Below are 17,545 nucleotides of genomic sequence, written 5' to 3' on the forward strand. Positions count from 1 at the left end.
CTGGTCCCCCGCGGCTCCGCACGCCCAGGCCCCGGCCCGGCTCTCGCGCGGGCTGTCAGTGCGCGCGGGAGGGTGTGGTGCCCGCACGCTCCTTCCAGAACCTGGAGTGGCTGTGAAAATGGAGAGTTAGTGCCTGCGGGTCCGGCCCGCCATCCGCGCGCCAGGCCGGAGAACGCGCGCTGGGAGCCCGGGGCAGGCGGGCTCGCCGCTTCCCACAGCGCCCCGCCTGGCGTGCCCCCCAACTTTCCACGAGGCGCACCTGCCACACGCGGCTTCATTACCTCAGCTGGGCGACCCCGCAGGGTGATGTGGTGAAGCCTGGCCTAGCATCGGCCCAGTGGCGGTACCGACACCTAACTGGCAAAGTCAGCTGCGAAGGAAGATATTACTCAGAGTTGGCAACTTTTTTTCTCCTCCAATTAAAAATGCGTTTTCCCCTGCCAGCCTAGTACCTTTTTGGAGTTATCCAAGAATAAATCAGTTGTAAGCTTTACTTAACGGAATGCTCCTTTACTTTCTGCCAGTGCTGTGTCCATTTCAGATCTGGAAAAACCTTAAGATATAAAGATTAAGTATTGGAAAGCTGGAGGTGTTTTGTTTAGGAATCAGTTCCTAGAATAAGAATTAAAATGTTTTCTGTAAGAGTTACTGTTAACTCAAGTTTTTGTCTGGTTAGCTTTTTTAAAACTCTTTTTGAGCCTAATGGGAGTGCAACAAAAAGAGAAATGGTTGAAAATTTGGTGCCGAACCCATTAGCCGGTTTTTGAGGGAGTAGGATAACTAGTTCCAAGCACAAAAGGAGTTTATTGAACTTGTAGTATGCAGTCCAGGAAGGTGCTGAAGAGAGTTGAGTCATCCCCTGTAGAGAAAGGGAGTGTCTTTGCGCCTGCAGAGCTTTGTGAAACGTTCAAGTCACATGAAACTTGGTCATGTATAAGGGGGAGAAAGAGTTAATTTCTGTATCTGCCACCTTGTATTGGCATTTGATGATTTTCTGCAATGTTTTGTCAGTTTTTGAAATCTTGATAAGTGCTGTTTTTGTCAGTAGCAAGGGCATACGCTTTACTCTGGCCATCAGTTCAACCTTAAAGGCATCTGTGCATGGTTTACTCGCACTGATTAGAGTTTTCTTTTTTCACACTTGGAGGAACTCATTTCCTCATGCCTCAGATTTTTTTGTAACGTAGTCCCACAGCTGAAGATGATCATTAGCTTGCCTCTGGTTTGCTTTGAAGTTTATAAGTGAAACAAAGTGTTTACTGACTTAAGAATAGCTTCTAGTTTTCAGAGGTACAGCAGCTTTCAGGTACTCTTGGTTTAGTGTTCTTAAGCGTTACAGTTGTATAAAGGGCATTTTGAGTGTTGGTGCATACACATCAATGGCTCCAGAAGTTTCAGGTGAAACTACAAGGTGGGAATTTATTCTGGTTATTGCTGAGATGTTGTAAGTCACTTGGCAACATGGCATTATTGACATTTGTGAGCGGATAATTCTTTGTTGTAGTGGCTGTAGTTTGCATTGCAGGATGTTTAGCAGCATCCCTGGCTTCTACCTCCTAGATGCCACAGCACTCCCCCTCTCCCCCCGCAATCCCCTACCCACTTTTGTGACAACCGGAAATATCTGAAGACTTTACCAAATGTCACCTGGGGGCAAAATTGCCCTGGCTGAAAATCGCTGTCTTAAATTTATATATTCCTTTATAGAAAAGTTTGAATTGTATCTCACAGCTTACTACTTTTTTTTCCCTTCAGTATTCTTGAGTGGCAGTAAATGCAAAGTATCTGCTCCGGGCCTAGGAACCAGTTAAGTAAGATATGGGCCCTCCTTTTAGAATTCACAGCTGGTTGAGGGAATGGCCATTTAAAAGTAATGGAAGTGCTTTGTAATGGAAGAATGAATAGTGCCCGCAGGCCACTTCCTGGGAGGGTATTGGGGTGATCTGGAAGAGCTTCTGGGAGGAGGGAATATTTGCAGCTCAAAAGAGGGGAAGGCTGGTTGGGCTGAGGGAACTGTGGCTGCCTAGACCAGAAGTCATAAAATGGGCATGTAATATTAAGGGGAGTGTGAACAATTAAGTTTAGGTAGGCAAATGATGTGCAGGGATTGATAGGAGTTGAGGCTACAGAGGTGGCTAGAGTCCCCTGGGTGGAATTCGGCTCTAATCTTATAGATGGGTCAGTGTTAATGCTCAGCATTTAGGAGCATTTGGATAAATCCTTAAAGAAACCTTGTAATTTGTATTACTAGTTTAAACTCCACAGGTGGTATTTACTGACAAGTATAACTTGAATCTTTATGTACCATGGCAACCATTTTATTTTCTCCCATCTTGATAATCTTATTTCTCAGAAGAGGTCATGAGATACAAGATTAAAACTAAGGTGACTCGGAGGAGAAGGGGACGACAGAGGATGGGATGGTTGGATGGCATCACTGACTCAATGGACATGAGTTTGAGTAAGTTCTGGAGTTAGTGATGGACAGGGAGGCCTGGCCTGCTGCAGTCCATGGGGCCGAAAAGAGCTGGACACGTCTGAGCAACTGAACTGACTGAAGGTGGCTTAGTTAGAGATTTGTTTGAAATGGTGTTCATGCTTTGAAATTAAATTGCATACTTTTTTAACATTCTGTTTTTTACATGACCTTTTCATTTTAACTCTTGTAATTTTCCTCTGAATAGTGTACTTTAAATAGCATTTTTGAAAAAAGAAACAATGTGCTTATAGTCAATTGTAACTCAGAATCTTTGAACATCACCAATAAGGTACCAGGGTACTTTATAGAAAATTTAGTTTCTGTTTTTTCTTTCTTCCATTAGCTACTAAAAAGTGTTTCTTTGAGGCTTGTAAAAGTCTGGAAAAAAAAAAAATTGAGGTAGCTCTAATATGTTTGTATTGATTGTTTTGCTTAACAGGCTTTGAGGAGAAATGTGGATTTAAAGAGCTTCATGGCTGGAAAGACACCAGCATTTAGTACTTAAGGCAGTTTATAAGCTTTGTTGCCATTTCATTCTTAGGGATTTTACTTTGATTTAACTGAGATCTTTAAGTGTATTAGATTTGCTTTTATTGGTAATACTGCTAAAGAAAAAATGAATTTAATTCTAGAATTGTGGAAACAGAAGTCTTTTTTTATGGTTAATGGGTCTCTCTGATTTTAAAAGTGAGAGTAGAAAGGGAGAGATAAAGTGTTTTATCTAAAGCAACACAGTAGGTGTCAGAACTGAGACTAAAGCCAAATTTTCTCAATCCATCCCCCTGCCCCTTTTCTCTGCTCCTCAACTGATATGGTTAGCACTGTGCCAGTCATTGTGGAAAATATGGGAAAAATATGAGATCTAAATTCTCTCTCAGGGAATTTATATGATTAAGTGCCTAAATGAATTATACAGAAAATGAAGGCTGTAGTAGTACAGAGGAGAACTGATCAGAATGAACCTGTGTGAGTGGAGAGTCTCCTTGGAGGGATGGGGTTTTGAAGAAGATGCTTAGCAGAGGAAGAGAGTTACTTTCATTCTAGGAAGGAGTTTACAGTATAAACAGACTCAGAGACAAGAATGATTTCATTCTTCCTGCTATCCCTCCATTCTTTGCATATTGCCTTTCAATAAACAAGTGTTTAATTAAATAACAAGTGTTAAATAACACTGGATATGTGCTCGATACTGGAGGTACAGCCGTGAATAAAACTGATTCTTACCCTTAAGTAGCTTAAAACCAAGAGATAGAGGTCTGCTTACAGCAGAAAGAAATTGAGAGAGAAACTTAAAATTGTGTGACACCTCATCGTGGAGATTCTTGACCATCTAGCTCAGCCCTGTCCAATGCAAATACGAATCACATATGTGATTTAAAGCTTCTAGTAGCCACATTTAAAATAAGTGAAGAGGGACTTCCCTGGTGATCCAGTGGTTAAGAATCCGCCTTGCAGTGCAGGGTATGTAGGTTTGAACCCTGGTCGGGGAACTAAGATCCCACATGCCGAGTAGTAACTAAGCCTGTGTGCTACAACTGCTGAGCCAGAGAGCCACCACTAAGACTCAACGCAGCCAAGTAAATGAATAAAGATAATCACTGTCAAGGAGACATTTTTTAAAAAAGTGAAGACGTGAAATTAATTTTTAAAATAGATTTATTCTGACACAATATATAGTCAATATAATGACTCAATATATCTAAAATATTTCAACATATAGTCAACATAAAAATTACTGATGAGATTTTTTTTATACTAAGTTTTTGAAATCTGATTTGTATTTTGCACTAACAGCACATCTAACTTTGGACAGGCCATATTTTAAATGTTCAGCAGCCTTATATAGTTGGTGGCTACTGTATTGGACAGTGCAATACATAGATACTTTTAAACTTTTATTTGCAACTAATTTCAAGCTTACAGAAAGTTAAAAGAATAAAATAATACAAGAAACAGCTGTATACTCTTTATCTAGATTTACTTATTGTTCACATTTTATCCTGTTTGCTTTATTACTTACATGCTTCTCTCTCTGTATATGTGTAATTTTTTTTTTTTTTTCTTGAATCACTTGAGGACCAGTTATGGCTTTTCACCTCTGAAAGCTTCAATGAAGAACAGGGATGTTCTTTTACATAACTACAGTATAGTTGCCAACTTCATAAATTTACATTGATTCTATTTACTATTCATAATTCCATTTTTTTTCAATTGACCTGATAATGTCCTTTGTAGTATTTTCCCCTTACTAGTTTAGGGTCCAGTTAGGTTTATTTATTTCTTTTTTTAAAAATAATTTGTTTATTTTTGATAGCCCAAGGTCTTTTTTGCTGTACAAGGGCTTTCTCTAGTTGTGGGCGGGGTGGCTTCTCTGGTTGCAGACCATGGGCCCCAGGCCAGTGGGCTGAGTAGTTGTGAAACAAAACACGTGGTGTCTTCTTGGACTAGAGATTGAACCCTTGTCCCCTGCATTGGCAGTCGGATTCCTATCCACTGTACCACCAGGGAGGTCACGGTTAGGTTTAGATATTATATGTAGTTGTTAGCTTCTGTTAATCTGAAACATTACCAGAGCATTTCTTCGTAATTTATGACATTTATGAAGAATACAGATCGCCTCTTGCTTCTCCGCCCCGCCCCTCACCCTCGCTATAGTGTACCTTATGTTGTGTTGCCATTGTGAGTAAGCATCAGGTGGCCAAAGTATTGGAGCTTCAGCTTCAGCATCACTCCTTCCAGTGAATATTCAGGACTGATTTGCTTTAGGATGGACTGGTTGGATCTCCTTGAAGTCCAAGGAGATCTTCTCCAATACCACAGTTCAAAAGCATCAGTTCTTCGGCGCTCAGCTTTCTTTATAGTCCAACTCTCACATCCATATGTAACTACTGGAAAAAACATAGCTTTGACTAGATGGACCTTTGTCAGCAAAGTTATGTCTCTGCTTTTTAATACGCTGTGTAGGTTGGTCATAACTTTTCTTCCAAGCAGCAAGAGTCTTTTAATTTCATGGCTGCAGTCACCATCTGCAGTGATTTTGGAGCCCCAAAAAATAAAGTCTGACACTGTTTCCCCGTCTATTTGCCATGAAGTGATGGGACCAGATGCCACCGTCTTCGTTTTCTGAATGTTGTTTTAAGTCAACTTTTTCACTCTCCTCTTTCATTTTCATCAAGTGGTTCTTTAGTTCTTCTTCACTTTTCTGCATATCTGAGGTTCTTGATATTTCTCCCAGCAATCTTGATTCCAGCTTGTGCTTCCTCCAGCCCAGCATTTCTTATGATGTACTCAGCATATAAATTAAATAAGCAGGGTGACAATATACAGCCTTGATGTACTCCTTTACCAATTTAGAACCAGTCTGTTTTTCCATGTCCAGTTCTAACTGTTGCTTCCTGACCTGCATTCACATTTCTCAAGAGGCAGATCAGGTGGTCTGGTATTCCCATCTCTTTCAGAATTTTCCAGTTTGTTGTGATCCACACTGTCAAAGGCTTTGGCATAGTCAATAAAGCAGAAGTAGATGTTTTTCTGGAACTCTTGCTTTTTCGATGATCCGACAGATGTTGGCAATTTGATCTCTGGTTCTTCTGCCTTTTCTAAATCTAGCTTGAATATCTGAAAGTTCACGGTTCACATACTGTTGAAGCCTTGCTTGGAGAATTTTGAGCATTACTTTGCTAGCATGTGAGATGAGTGCAATTGTGAGGTAGTTTGAGCATTCTTTGGCATTGCCTTTCTTTGGGATTGGAATGAAAACGGACCTTTTCCAGTCCTGTGGCCACTGCTGAGTTTTCCAAATTTGCTGGCATATCGAGTGCAGCACTTTCACAGCATCATCTTTTAGAGTTTGAAATAGCTCAACTGGAATTCCATCACCTCCACTAGCTTTGTTCGTAGTGATGATTCCTAAAGCCCACTTGACTTCACATTCCAGGATGTTTGGCTCTAGGTGAGTGATGACACTATCGTGAATATCTGGGTCATGAAGATCTTTTTTGTACAGTTCTTCTGTGTATTCTTGCCACCTCTTCTTAATATCTTCTGCTTCTGTTAGGTCCATACCATTTCTTTCCTTTATCGAGCCCATCTTTGTATGAAATGTTCCCTTGGTATCTCTAATTTTCTTGAAGAGATCTCTAGTCTTTGCCATTCTATTGTTTTCCTCTATTTCTTTGCACTGATCACTGAGGAAGGCTTTCTTATCTCTCCTTGCTAGTCTTTGGAACTCTGCATTCAAATGGGTATTTCTTTCCTTTCTTCCTTTGCTTTTCTCTTTTCACAGCTATTTGTAAGGCCTCCTCAGACAGGCATTTTGCTTTTTTTCATTTCTTTTTCACGGGGATGGTCTTGATCTCTGTCTCTTTTAAAGTGTTATGAACCTCCATCCATAGTTCATCAGGCACTCTGTCTGTCAGATCTAATCCCTTAAATCTATTTCTCGCTTCCACTGTATAATCGTAAGCAATTGATTTAGGTCATACCTGAATAGTGGTTTTCCCTACTTTTCTTCAATTTAAGTCTGAATTTGGCAATAAGGTGATGATCACCTGGTGATCAGTAGGTGTTTAGCATATGGAACAGAATTTAATTACTGCCCTTCCCTGGATCTGAGTGCTGATAATTTGTCAGACTAAAGACACATTCCAGGAGTTCAGGACAATGGAGCGGGTTGCTTACTGAAAACAAGACCGAGGTCTCAGAGATGTACACTGACTGCCTAGTAATTTTTACTCAAAAGGAGGGTCAGAGTGTTGTTCTTGGACCTGCTGTTTAAGCGCTTTTAATTAAAAATAATCAATGTGCCAAAGTGACATATTTTAGGGTTACATATTTCGGTTCCCTTCAGGCACATAGTAGGAGGTAATGTTTGCTGAGTGAGCATCTAAAAGAATGTTTTAAGAAGAAATTAATTTGTCAGTGTTGCATGTGATGCATATTATAGGACCGTAGGAGAGTACAGGCAGAGATCAGAGGAGATGGATTTTAAAATCAAAGCAATTACGATTTGCCTTATGATGATGGCCGTGGGAGCAGAAGAAAGAGATGAATAGCAAAGACCTGAACATATCTCCTTCTCATACATCTTTGTGTCTACTGTGTGATGTGGATGCACTTAGGAGGAAAATAGACGTGAACCCCTGTGGAGCTGAGTAACCAGGGGCGAACTGTGGAACTGTTCAAACAGTCACTTATGTTCCTTGGGTGAATGATCGGAAGGAAAAGCACAGAGAGCCCCAGAAGCAAACAGCAGGAAGGCTCTGATCTAACTAAGATGTTCCGGAAGTCCTCCCAGACTAGTTACACATGTAAGTTTGATGAAATTATTACTCATTTACTGAAGCAAATTTTGAGAAGTAGAATTTTTTCTCACTGTGTATATTTATTTTTAGTGTGTTAAGAATAAAAAAGAAATGAAGATATGAAAGAACCAGGGCTAGAACTGTTTTCTTACATGGGTGGTCTTTGCTGGAGCTGAAGAGATAGTAAGTTGGTCAAGAACCTGAACTCTGAAGCCAAACTGCCTGGAGAGGCATCTGCACCCCATTTACTAGCTGGGTAGCTTTGGGCAAGTTTCTTGAGTTCTCTGTGTTTCATTAAAATGGTCATGATAATAGTACCCTTCTGATACAGCTGTGAGGATTAAGTGAATTAATACATGTGACACTGTTACTACAGTATCTGGCTCAGAGTAAGTTCTCTAGAAATGTTAGCTACTGTTAATATTTTTTTATTATTACGTACTCCAGATTTATTCAAGGAATGCTTTTCTTATCACTCCCTTGTTATTTATTTATTTTTTATACTTTGTGTGTGTAGTCATTTGTCACAGTGTTGAACATCTGTACTGATAACTGGCTGGGCTTGGGATGCAGAGTTTTAATAGTAAAACTCTGCAAGAGTTTTAATGGAGTGAGACAGATACTTAAATTTAAATAATTACAAAGCAACGTGATGTGTCAGTAGATACCCAGAGGAAGAATATGATCACAAAAGAAAAAGTAATTCTATGGTGTGAGGGGGAGGGCAAGAATACACAGAAAAACTATACAGAAAAGATCTTTGTGACCCAGACAACCACGATGGTGTGATCACTCACCTAAAGCCAGATATCCTGGAATGGGAAGTCAAGTGGGCTTTAGGAATCATCACTATGAACAAAGCTATTGGAGGTGATGGAATTCCAGTTGAGCTATTTCAAATCCTGAAAGATGATGCTGTGAAAGTGCTGCACTCACTATGCCTGGAAATGTGGAAAACTGAGCAATGGCCACAGGACAGGAAAAGGTCAGTTTTCATTCCAATCCCAAAGAAAGGCAATGCCAAAGAATGCTCAAACTACCGCACAATTGCACTCATCTCACATGCTAGCAAAGTAATGCTCAAAATTCTCCAAGCGAGGCTTCAACAGTACATGAATCGTGAACTTCCAGATGTTCAAGCTGGATTTAGAAAAGACAGAGGAACCAGAGATCAAATTGCCAATGTCTGTCGGATCATCGAAAAAGCAAGAGTTCCAGAAAAATATCTACTTCTGCTTTATTGACTATGCCAAAGCCTTTGACTGTGTGGATCACAACAAACTGGAAAATTCTGAAAGAGATGGAAATACCAGACCACCTGACCTGCCTCTTAAGAAATCTGAATGCAGGTCAGGAAGCAACAGTTAGAACTGGACATGGAACAACAGCTGGTTCCAAATTGGTAAAGGAGTGCATCAAGGCTGTATATTGTCACCCTGCTTATTTTATATGCCAAGTACATCATGAAAAACACTGGGCTGGAGAAAGCACAAGCTGGAATCAAGATTGCTGGGAGAAATATCAAGAACCTCAGATGTGCAAATGACACCACCCAAGTGAACTGCAGTGAACTGAAGCGGGAGGGAGGGAGATAAGGAATGGAAATGTTGAAGGCCTTGCAGAAGCCTGAGTGTCTCAGGCAAGGATGAACGAGGGACAGAAGGCATTTTTGGGAACCATGCAGATGCAAAAACCTGAAGCAGCCTAGGACATCTTAGGGAAATTGTAAATATTTCTACATGTCAGTGGAGATAGTTATAAGAAATAAGACAGGAGAAGATTTTGGATATTATACAATAGACAATATAGAGCCACAGAAAGTTCTTAATCAAATTTGTAATAAGACTCTTCAAAAATATTTTTCCAGGTAGTCTTCGTAGAAAGTGAATAAGGTCAATCAGTCTTCTAAAATTTGTTAGTGACTCCTCAGTGCCCATAGGAGATGTCTAGATTCTCTATGTTGGCATGCAAGGCCCATATTGCTCTGGTTCCTTGGGGAACAAAGATTCCGTTTCACACTCATCTCCATCTACCTCTCTGTATATTCATTGACCTCGGCATCTGTTTAGTGGGTTTCCCACAACTTTCTCTCTTCTCCCATCCCTTCACATCTCTATATAAGTGCTTTGCTCTTCTCCGGTTGTCCTACCAGTGCTTGTCCACATTGCTCAGTTTAGGTGGTATTTAGAGTTAGTATCACCTAAGAAAAAAAGTTGCTTGCTTTTTATTTCTTCTCCCAGAGCACCCCATACTGATTAAGAGAATGGGTTTTTGAAATTAGACCAAGATTTCAAACTCTCTGGTACCCACTGCTTTATCTGTGAATTGAGCCAAATATGTACTTTACAGTATTGTAGAAGGATTAAATGAAATAATGTTCATGAAGCACTCACCACAGAACCAGCATTCAGTAAACATTTAATATAATATATAGTGGTTTGGGCTTCCCAGATGGCTCAGTGGTGAAGAATCTACCTGCCAAGCAGGAGACATGGATTCTATCCCTGGATTGGGAAGATCCCCTGGAGAAGGAAATGGCAACCCACTCCAGTATTCTTGCCTGGGAAATCCCATGAACAGAGGAGCCTGGCGGGCTACAGTCTATGGGGTCAAAAAGAGTTGAACGTGATTTAGCAAGTAAGCCAACCAACAACCCCTATAGTAGCTTAGAATACTAAAACTCTTAGTATATAGATATCTGCAAAACTTACTACATTGTTTTTGTGGTACTGGACTTCACTGGTAGACTGAGTTCCCTTAGGGGGATTTTGTTGTTGTTGTTTCTTAGTGTGTAAGACTCTGATGCTGGGAAAGATTGAAGGCAGAAGGAGAAGGGGATGCTAGAGGATGAGGTGGTTGGATGACATCATTGACTTGATGGACATGAGTTTGAGCAAGCTCCAGAAGTTGGTGATGGACAGGGAAACCTGGCGTGCTGCAGTCCATGGGGTTGCAAAGAGTCAGACACGACTGAGCGACTGAACTGAACTGAAAACCTCTGTTAATATTTGATACTCAATGTATTGAGTTGAACCAAACATTGTTTGGTTTTTTCCTGTAGCATCCTATGTTGAAACCTGAACAAACCTTTTGGCCAACCCAGTATTTTTAATGATGTATGTTGACTTGGTAGCTGTGTAGAGAGGATGTCGCCATTAAGGGAGAGGCTGGCTAAAAGGTAGTAACTTTTTAGTTTCTAAAATTGTTGCACATTGGAATCATTTGGAATCATTTTTTAAAAAAAGAAAAAAAGATAGCCATGTTCCTCCATTGAATCAGAATTTCTACCTCCCAGAGGCTGTCAAAAGCTTGAATCAGATGATGGCTTTGGGAATAGAGAAAGGATAGATTTTCAGGAATGTTAGGAGAATTAATAGGACTTATCGACTTGTGAGTAGTCTGGGTGGAATGGACTAAGATGAAGAATAGAGGAGGAGGAAGAACAGCTTTGGGGAGAAGATGAGTGTGAACTAGAGGTTTGGACATCCCAATAGATATTCACTAGGCCCAGCACTCAGGAGACTAGTTGAGGCAAGTATTAGGTATGTGTGCACATTGAAGAGACATGAAGTCAGATAAGGATTGAGTAGTGTCCACTGATGGAATGGTAAAGAACTCTGGAGCCAGGCTGAACCTGAATAGTTAGGTCATACCTAGTTCGGTTTCAGGAGGGTCATAGGGAGAAATGATTGGATGGGAAGCAAGGGCACAGAAACAGGAGCACAGACTTACTTTTCCATGATATATGGAGGAGAGGAAACAGTAGTTAATTAAATTTTGAATGCATGAATGTAACCTATCATACTTGGACAATATTCTAATAAGTGCCTTTTATTTTCAAGGATTATAAACTTCCTCAAATCAGTCTAAGTTGAAAAGGATTTATTGTAAGTTTTCAAAGTGATCTAAGAACAAGAATTGCTGTACAGTTGGGTCTGTAGACAGTGGAACCTAGAATGGTGTCAGGAGGAGAGGCCTCTCATTTATCTCACACAATGTCATGGACCAGTGGCGTTCGGTCTCTGCATCCTGTGTCCATCTTCCTTGCTGTTATTTGCTTAGTATGCTCAAGTGAGCATCTGGCCACATGATTCTACTTGCTTTTCACCTTACCTTTGCATAGCCAACTGGCCAGATGTCTCAACTTCCATACCCCAAGAGAAGAATCTAAAATGTCCTCCTTATCTTTTCTTATTGGATAATGTGTAAAAGTCTGGTTGGCCAGTAATAGAGTTGCTTCCTCTGGGTCAGATGTTCACTGCTGGTTTAGTCAACTGAGGTTGGGAGTGGAGTGAGGTCATTTGATTCTTAAGATTCTTCCTTCTAGGAATTGTGATACCATGAAACACATCTTTTACAGATCATTCTAGATATAAGCTTTACTCTGGCTTGGAAACAGTGATTATAGTTCTGGTTAGGTTCATTTGGTGCTAGCTAATTTTCTTAACTCTCTAATTTTTTCTTTAAGAGCTTCTGCACTCTCAAGAAGCAATGGTATTTTGGCTGGATTATACTCTTATTTACCTCATGGCTGCATTATGTATCTGTTTAGTGCCAGTTTGTGTGACTAGTCATTTTTCTTCATGGTCTGCAATTTAAAGGCCTATGCTTGAAATTCAGCAGTGGTTCATTCTTCACAGTGGGGTTTGTTTGTTTGCTTTGCCACTGAGCCATTTTTATTGGTTGCTACCTAGCTTGTGGATGGCTGCTGTTGGGTCCAGGTGATCACATTTGGTCACTTGGCAATAGATATGGGGTCATATAACCTGATTGTCTTGGACTGTGTTCTCAATATGAGCTGTGGTATTGAGGATAGGGTATTTTACATTAGGATAGATCCTGGCCATTGCATGCACTATGACTGATATATTTAATACAATAACATGAATAACCTAGTTGCATAGACGTCTGTTTAAGTATTGCATGGCTCATACCAGTAGATGGGATTTAAAAGCACATTTCCCTCCTTATTTTAATTTTTAATATTAGACTGTGGTTAAGTTTTACATATGTATGCTAATGTAAAAATTTTTCTAGAGTCTCAGTGATCCTTTATTTGGACTTTATTAGCTGAGTAATATTTGGATATTGTTTTAAGAATTTCTTTGTCTAGTGCCATGCCAAAATGCACTGTTGTGGGGGTTGATTTAGAGGTAAATCATATTTAGTTAGATTTCTGGTAAGGAAATATATGTTTATTTTGTTCTGTAAGGCATTAATTTTTCTGGTATAATCTTATTATATCTGTTTTCAACTTGTAAATATTTAAAGCAATGATTTAGTTTTAAAATATTTAGAAATAATAAAAACATATTTTCTGGTTACAAATATAAATCATGTCCATCATGGAAATCTGAGAAGTTCAGAAAAGGAAAATTGAAAAGACGTCTAGGCTTGCAGCATAGTGGACTGTTTTACAGCGTTTTGAAGTGAAATCCCCTCTCTGTGCATTATTACATTTGTAATGAAAAAATATTTATTTTTAATTGGAGGATAATTGCTTTACAATGTTGTGTTGGTTTCTGCTATACATCTACATGAATCAGCCATAGGTACACATATGTCCCCTCCCTCTTGAACCTTCCTCCCACCTCTTCCCACCCTCTAGATGGTCACAGAGCACCAGGTTGAGCTTGCACCATATAGCGAATGCCCACTGGCTCTCTGTTTTACATAGGGTAATGTATATGTGTCAGTGCTGCTCTCTCAGTTTGTTGCACCCTGTCCTTCCCATGCTGTGTCTACAAGTCAGTTCTCTACATCTGTGTCTCTATTGCTGCCCTGCAGATGGGTTTCATCAGGACCATTTTTCTAGATTCCATATATGTGTGTTAATATACAGTATTTGTTTTTCTCTTTCTGACTTACTTCACTCTGTATAACAGGCTCTAGTTTCATCCACCTTACTAGAACTGACTCAGATGTGTTTCTTTTTATGGCTGAGTAATTCCATTGTATATATGTACCATAACTTCTTTATCCAGTCATGTTGATGGACACCTAGGTTGCTTTCGTGTTCTGGCTATGGTAAATAGTGTTGCAGTGAACACTGGGGTACATGTGTCTTTTAGAATTGTGGCTTTCTCAGGGCATATGCCCAGGGGTGAGATTGCTGAGTCATATGGTAGTTTTACTGCTAGTTTAAGAAATCTCCATTTTCTCCATAGTGGTTTTCTCCATAGTCGCTGTATCAATTTACATTCCCACCAACTGGGCAAGAGGGTTCCCTTTTCTACATACCCTCTCCAGTGTTTATTGTTTGTAGATTTTTTGATGCTGGCCGTTCTGACTGGTGTGAGGTGATACCTCGTTGTAGTTTTGATTTGCATTTCTCTTTTAATAAGCGATGTTTATGAGCTGTATGTCTTTATCTTTGGCGAAATGTTTATTTAGATCTTCTGCCCATTTTTTGATTGGGTTGTTTGTTTTTCTGATATTGAGTGGCATGAATTGCTTGTATATTTTGGAGATTAATCCTTTGTCAGTTGCTTCATTTACAACTATTTTCTCCCATTCTGAGGGTTGTCTTTTCATCTTGTTTATGGTTTCCTTTGCTATACAAAAGCTTTTAAGGTTTAATTAGGTCCCATTTGTTTATTTTTGTTTTTATTTCCATTACTGTAGGAGGCGGGTCATAGAAGATCTTGCTGTGAATTATGACAGAGTATTCTGCCTGTATTTTCCTCTGAGAGTTTTATAGTTTCTAGTCTTAGATTTATGTCTTAAATTTTTGGTTTTAAATTTAACCCCAGAGGCAAAGGCTTGATCTCTGGCCATGAAACCAAGATCCCACAGGTTGTTATGACAATTTGTTGTTGCTGAGTTGTGTCCAACTCTTTGTGACAGCCTCTTCATTCTTCCTGGAATGGCAATAATAGGAATTAAAACAAACAAAAAAGAAACAAAAAACCAGGAAATAAAAAATGTACCCCAGACAAATGGTAAATGCAAAATCAGACAAATAGAAACAAAACCAAAGGAACATACCTGCCCCCCAACACAGACAGACAGACATACACACAGACATACATACACACCAACAAAACCAAAACAATCCAAAGAAGACAAAATGTAAGAGTGACCTGGTGAGCAAATGAAACCAAAAATATTGACCAATTAAAAACAAAACCAACTAAAACACAAAACTGAAGACAAGACCAAAACAGAGTGCTAACTATGGAATAAAGCAAAGAAAACAAACTAACAAACATAGTGAAAAAAAGAAAAAAAATAGAAAGCAAAAAGTTAAATAGAAGTCTATAAAAAAAGGTTTATATAGTTAAAGAACAACAAAAAAGAAAAAAAATGAAAAACCCCACAGAACCACAGAAAGCCAGCATAGAAGTATGTAAAGGAAATAAAACTGATTAAGAATAAGGTTCTCAAATGTCTAGAGATAATAATAAAAACAACCAGAGCAACAGAGAGGGAAAAAATCCAGAACGAGCTACAGAATAAATTAAAATATAAGAATAATAGTAAATGTTTTTTCAGGTCTCAGCTGTCAGTGTCGTCCCCGCCCCGTGAAACACAGCGTGCCTCTCTCCACCTAGCTAGCAGGCCCTCCAATACTAGGGCAGGGCGGGGCTCTAGACCTCTTCTGGGGACAGCTCAGACTAATCTGGCCCTGCTTCTGTGTGTTCTTGCCTCCAGTGTCCACAGCGGCCAGATATAGGGTGTTTTCTTTCTACTGAGCTCCCCGCCCCCCCATCTTTCCCCAGTGTGTAGCCCTTTATGCTATGCTAAGTCACTTCAGTCGTGTCTGCCTCTGTGTGACCCCATAGACGGTAGCCTACCAGGCTCCCCCGTCCCTGGGATTCTCCAGGCAAGAACACTGGAGTGGGTTGCCATTTCCTTCTCCAATGCATGAAAGTGAAAAGTGAAAGTGAAGTCGCCTAGTCGTGTCCGACTCTTGGTGACCCCATGGACTGCAGCCTACCAGACTCCTCTGTCCATGGGATTTTCCAGGCAAGAGTACTGGAGTGGGGTGCCATTGCCTTCTCCGAGCCCTTTATACGTATCTCAGATACAAGTAAGGTACATTTATTGCAGTGGACACTTTGGTGTGGGACATAGATCCCCCTTCAGGATAGAGGCACATTCTTTTCATTGCTTGGAATCATTGCTTCCTCATCCAAGTTTCTGTCCCCTTCCTGGAAGCAGCCTACATTTCATCGCTGGTTGATGTAGGGATGCACAGAATCATCCTCTCGTCTTTGTTAGAGACTAATACGAAGGGCCGTTCCAGCTTAGGGCTCCTGGTGGCGTTACTGAGACTGCTTCAGCACTGTGCACAGCAGTGCTGTTCAGCTTCTCCCTTGGGCCAGTCGTGCTGCCTCTGTATCCGCACAAGGGTTCCTGAGAGCTCGTTCCAGTAAACCTGCTTGCAGATTTCCATCTCAGACTGTTTCCTTGGGAACCTGAATTACAAGTCGTCTGCTATTTGGATAGTCTTTCTCAGGGATTTTTGCATTATAAGAGATGATACTATTCAGGATGGATTTTAATTTTATGGATTTTGTGTTCTACTTCTTTGAAACTGACATTCTGCATATCTTTTATAACAAGAATTCATAGCCAGTAGATTAGAATTTTTATTAGATTCTGGAATTTTACATAGTAGTTCTTCAACACATTCTGGAATTTTTGAGATGGCCAACAGGTTCTTTAGGAAATTTTATTATTTCTCTTTCCTAGTTCTCTCAGGTATGTTTTAGACTTAAAAAATGAAAAGTGGTGCGCGATGGGTGGTAGGATGGCAGTGGCAGTGTGGGCTATGACTGGGGTGGAGGCAGCACTGTGGCCCCGGCACCCCAGGAGCCCCGAGAGACAAATAGGGGGCTGTGTTGAGCCTTGACGCCCAGCGTGTGCAGCCTGGTGGAGCTGCTGCAGGTGCACATCTTTAACTCGAGGCTTCATATTTTCAGAGCTTCCAAAAAAGCCTGCTAATTTACCACACCTTAAAACTCAGTGGGCAAGGTCTGTATTTCATGGGTATGATAATTTGGCTGCAGTGTTTGTTCCCTCTCTGGGAACTCCAGAGAGGAGTTATGCTGAGTGGATGTTATGAGTTATGCTACGAGTGGATGCTTTGACTAATTTTACTCAGGCATTTCAAGATTCTCAAAAAGCTGTTTCAGCTCTTAATGCTAAACAAGCACAAATTAGAAAGGTGGTCTTACAAAACAGATTGGCTTTGGATATTCTGATGGCTGCACAAGGAGGAACTTGTGCCATTATTCATACCCAACGCTGTACATATATACCTGATATGAGCACTAACGTTACTCATTTTACTAAACACATGAACAAGATGATTGAGGCTATGGATACTCCTGAAGCCTCAGTTGCCTCACTTTGGGAGATGTTAACTAGTTCCCCATGGTGGAAAACTATCTTAATTACAATAATTCTGATTGTTCTGTTTTTGCTGTTTGCTCCCTGCATCTGTAATTGTGTAATTGGATTTGTTTCTTGTCGCATGAAGGCTTTTAACTTACAAATGGTTGTCCAAGCTCCTCTGAGTGTCACAGCCTCCTCCAACTATTACTTGGGGCCCCTGGATCAAAGACCCTCAATATGAGGGTTAGGAGAATATGTTGCTCAACAATTTAGGGACCACGCCCCTAAACAGCAGGAAGTAGTTATGGAATGAAAATGATGCCCCTTTCCCTTGGCAACATAATTCTCCTAAAAGAAAAGGGGGGAATGACAGAGTCATTTCCTAGGCAGGTTGAGAAGAAGTCTAGGGGTCCCCAAGGAG

At 40.3% G+C, this 17,545-nt stretch overlaps 1 protein-coding gene across 2 annotated transcripts in view; it reads left to right on the forward strand.

The window, feature by feature from the left end:
* EEA1 (early endosome antigen 1) overlaps nt 1-17,545 on the forward strand; it is a 128,136-nt gene that overhangs the window by 511 nt on the left and 110,080 nt on the right. The gene's annotated exons all lie outside the window — the stretch shown is intronic.

This window comes from Bison bison, unplaced genomic scaffold (assembly GCF_000754665.1).
Source record: "Bison bison bison isolate TAMUID 2011002044 unplaced genomic scaffold, Bison_UMD1.0 scf7180017864133, whole genome shotgun sequence".
In the NCBI taxonomy this organism is placed as follows: domain Eukaryota; kingdom Metazoa; phylum Chordata; class Mammalia; order Artiodactyla; family Bovidae; genus Bison; species Bison bison.